General features: G+C 39.4%; 1 protein-coding gene and 1 pseudogene across 3 annotated transcripts in view; one reads left to right on the top strand and one right to left on the bottom strand.

Moving 5' to 3' along the window:
* Positions 1–4,491, bottom strand: part of ELMOD1 (ELMO/CED-12 domain containing 1) — a 58,519-nt gene that overhangs the window by 32,766 nt on the left and 21,262 nt on the right. The window lies entirely within an intron of this gene.
* Positions 350–3,586, top strand: LOC105543024 (annotated as a pseudogene).

The raw sequence follows: 4,491 nt of genomic DNA on the forward strand, positions 1-4,491 counted from the left end.
TGCAACCTCTGCTTCCTGGGTACAAGAGATTCTTGTGCCTCAGCCTCCCAAGTAGCTGGGACTACAGGTGTGCACCACCATGCCCAGTCAATTTTTGTGGTTTTTTTTTTTTTTGGTAGAGACAGGGTTTCGCCATGTTGGCCAGGCTGGTGTGTCAAACTCCTGACCTCAAGTGATCTACCTGCCTCGGCCTCCAAAATTTCTAGGATTACAGATATGAGCCACCATGCCCGGCCTGAATAATAAAATGCTTTAAAAAGAAATTTCATTTTAGTAATTTTATGGATCATGAAAGACTAGAATAATGGCTAAAAAGTGTTGTTGATCTTCAGATGATAGCACTGTGGTCATGGCAGAGGACATGGCAATGCTGAGGTGGACCAGGCTGGGCACCTGGCCTGATGATTCTTTTGATGAAATGACAGTATGCTAGCTGTTCAGCAGTATACGCAACAGAACATAAGAGAAGACTGCTCCAATACTGACAAAAATCTTGAACCACCTGAAGGCCAAGATGCAGGTATATGGAAGTATGAACATTTAAGGCAATTCTTCCTTGAGCTAAATGGACTTGCTATCAAACTTCAGACTGAATGCCATCCAGACACTTGTATTCAAATGACAGCAACTGAACAATGGATTTTTCCTTGTGCAGCTCATAAAAATCCAAGTGTTCTACTACAGACTATACTAGACACAGACTTGATGGTGCTGTGTCTTCTGAAAAGCAATAACTATTTCCCTAGCAGGGTTAGTATAAAGGAATCATCTGTAGCAAAACTTGGACCAGCATACTTCAAGATTTCCAGAATATTTTCACATGCTTTTTTTTTTTTTTTTTCCCCCTAGATGGAGTCTCATTCTGTCGCCCAGGCTGGAGTGCACTGGTGTGATCTCAGCTCACTGCAACTTCTGCCTCCTGGGTTAGAGCGAGTCTCCTTCCTCAGCCTCCTGAGTAGCTGGGATTACAGGTTTCAGCCATAATGCCCAGCTAATTTTTGTGTTTTTAGTGGAGATGGGGTTTCACCATGTTGGCCAGGATGGGGTTTCACCATGTTGACCAGGCTGGTCTTGAACTCCTGACCTCAAGTGATCTGCTGGTCTCAGCCTCCCAAAGTACTGGGACTACAGGTGTGAGCCACTGTGCCTGGCCACGTGCTTCTTTTTATTACTCTAGATATTGGATGAATACGAAAATGAAACATTTTTGTGTCATTTTGTATCACTAAGTTTGTGATAAAAGAAAATTTGATGTCCAAGGATAACCTGATTATACCAATTTTAGAAGAGGAAGTTCAGAATTCAGTTTCTGAAGAAAGCAGCATGAAGGGGAATCACAAAGAAAAATATACCGATCACATGATTAACATTAATTGTGTATGGTACGTATCATCTTAGACCCATCAATCCTGTATCCATATTCTAGCTTCTTTGTTTAGTATAGTTGTCTGCTGTGTTTGCCTTTTAAAGTGGGAAATTTTTTTAAAGTTATTCATAAGCTGTATATTCACCAGTGTGGCACTCATTATTTTTAAATAAGATTAGTATTATCTGTTTATAATGTCTGTTAGTAAAAGAACTTACAGTTTGGTAAAATTGCTGCTAACCAATCATTGGATTACAATCCTCATCAGACAAACCCATGTATTAAAAAATGGGTGAGGAGACATGGGTGGCTCAGGCCTGTAATCCCAGCATTTTGGGAGGCCAAAGCAGGTGGATCATGAGGTCAGGAGTTCAAGACCAGCCTGGCTAAGACGGTGAAACCCCGTCTCTACTCAAAATACAAAAATTAGCCAGGCATGGTGGTAGGAGCCTGTAATCCTAGCTACTTGGGAGGCTGAGGCAGAGAATTGCTTGAATCTGGGAGGCAGAGGTTGCCGTGAGCCGAGATGGCGCCACCGCACTCCAGCCTGGATGACAGAGTGAGACTCCATTTACTAAAAAGGTAGTAATGTTTTCCTTTGATTTTACCTCTTAATTTAGATATTCTAAATTCTATAGTACATAGTTCCATCTTCCCTGAAACTCTTTAACTCATTTAGGGAAATGAGTTTTTAATATGCATATAGGATTATGTATAATCTAAGTGCAAATGAAGCATTAGTAATACTTAAATAATCTTACTATGCTACATAAAGTATATTTTAGGCTAGCATACTTGAACAGGATTTACCTTCCTGCATCAGTGGATTGTTACATATAAGAGGGTGATGATAAGGCATGTAAATGATGTTTCCACTGAAAACCTGCCCTGTCTGCCCTTTCTCATTTCCCTTAACTCTCTTCTCCAACTAGCTTAGCTGAAAAGCTTTTCACCAGACTGTGATTTCGTGGTGGCTTATGCCTGTTTATATTTGTATTAATTGCTTACTGATTATACCTCATATTAGCAATTACATTACACTATAGGAAAAACGTATTGGCATACTCTGCATATCTTGGTTTTACTAAATTGTGGTAACTACTTAGAAAACAAGTTATTAAACTAGTTTGATTCTTCCTGTTAGATATATACACATATATATGTGTGTGTATATATGTGTGTATATATTTTATATATATATATATTTCTTTTTTCTTTTTTGAGACAGAGTCTTTCTCCATCACCCAGATAGGAGTGCAGTGGCACCATCTTGGTTCACTGCAACCTCTGCCTCCCAGGCTCAAGCAATTCTAGTGCCTCAGACTCCCGAGTAGCTGGGACTACAGGTGTGTGCCACCACGCCTGGCTAATTTTTGTATTTTTAGTAGAGACAGTGTTTCACCATGTTGGCCAGGCTGGTCTCGAATGCCTGGCCTCAGGTGATCCACCTGCCTCGGCTTCCCAAAGTGCCTGTTAGTAATATTAACCTTTTCACCTAACCATCTAGGCAGCATTAAATAGGACTGAAGAAATATTGTAGTATTTATTTTATATCCCCTCTCCACAAAGTTTATGTTTGAATTATATGCACACATGAGATTAACTGCAATAATTCACAGGTTTTAAGGGTGTTGATGAATGGTCATACATTTACTGGACTTTGTTATAATTCAGTGTCCTAATAATGATTCAAATGCAGAATGAATAATTTTATAATCTATTGAATGCTGTTTTTGATAAAGCACAGAAGGTTTTATTGCTAAACTGATTTTAATGAGGCACTAGGGTCAAAAAATTGTACATGTTGTGAACAAAGTATTTAAATCATTCTTTTAAACAGATTTCACATGAGGAACTTCTTTTTCATTAAAAAGGTTATTTTGAAATTCAGATGAAAACGTATTCATCTTGTTTTTTTTTCAGACTTAGGGAATAATTTGTACCATATTATGAAACAAGAATGTACAGCAAAAATGTGGGACTAGTAGTATACTGAGAGTATGTATAAATAGTTTATGCCTTTCTGAGCCTGCCAGTCCTTTTGGCTTTTAACAGTACCCAGCAGCCACAGTCATTATTGTACCCCTTAAGAATTCTTATGTCCACAGTGAAAGGAATGTTGACTTCGAAGTTATGCATTTATATGAATGGTACTGTAGACCAATGGGAATAGTAATTTTTAAAACAAACTTGCTAAATATTGAGAGGCTGAACCAGTAGGTTAATAAATATATGTAGCAAATATTTCAAACTTATTTTGGAAGATGAAAGCCCATTATGCTAAAATACTTACATGAAGTACAATTATCTGTATATTTCCTATTTAAAAAAAAACCTTGAGCCAGGTGCCGTGGCTCATGCCTATAATCCCAGCTACTCAGGAGGCTAAGGTTGGAGAATTGCTTGAACCCACGAGGTGGAGGTTGCGGTGAGCCAAGATTGCACCACTGCACTCCAGCCTGCATGACAGAGTGAGACCCTGTCTCAAAATAAATACATATAAAATAAAATAAACTTGAGCTATTTCGATTCTCTTCCAATAGGTAAGCTCTTCCCTGAAAAAATAAGAGTAGGGGATGGGGTGCTCCTGAAGGATGAGGTCATGCACTAGGAAGCCAACTTCAGATCTGAGAAACGGTGGTGGGCTTATGGCGGGGACTCTGAGGAATCCGCTCATCTAGGACTGTGCTACTGGGAGTAGTTATTACAAAGCCACCTGCCAAGCGGAGGAGACTAGGGGCTAGGAAAAGTGATTCCTATAGCAGAAGACAAGAAACAGATGTGGAGACTGCACTCTGAGTCAGACTGTTATCCCTCACAGACTGCTCTCTCTACTGAACTCTCTTCACTTCAAACTGAAGCTTTACACAAGTTTATCTGAACACTTCTGCCTGGTCTTGAGCTCTCTGCAGAACAGAAAGGGAAGGTGATTCGTCTACCCTTGAGCTAGAGCATTCAAGGAGAAGCAGCTTCTCACCAAGGTCACCATGGGATTGCTCTTTCCATCAGGAGAGGGTCTTTAATTCTGGACTTTATGTTTTTCATTAAATGCATGAATCCACCTAGAATTTTGTCTTCATTATTAATTTGGTTGGAACACTTTTAATAGAAATGTCTATATAAGC

Source organism: Mandrillus leucophaeus, unplaced genomic scaffold, assembly GCF_000951045.1.
Source record: "Mandrillus leucophaeus isolate KB7577 unplaced genomic scaffold, Mleu.le_1.0 Scaffold273, whole genome shotgun sequence".
NCBI lineage: Eukaryota > Metazoa > Chordata > Mammalia > Primates > Cercopithecidae > Mandrillus > Mandrillus leucophaeus.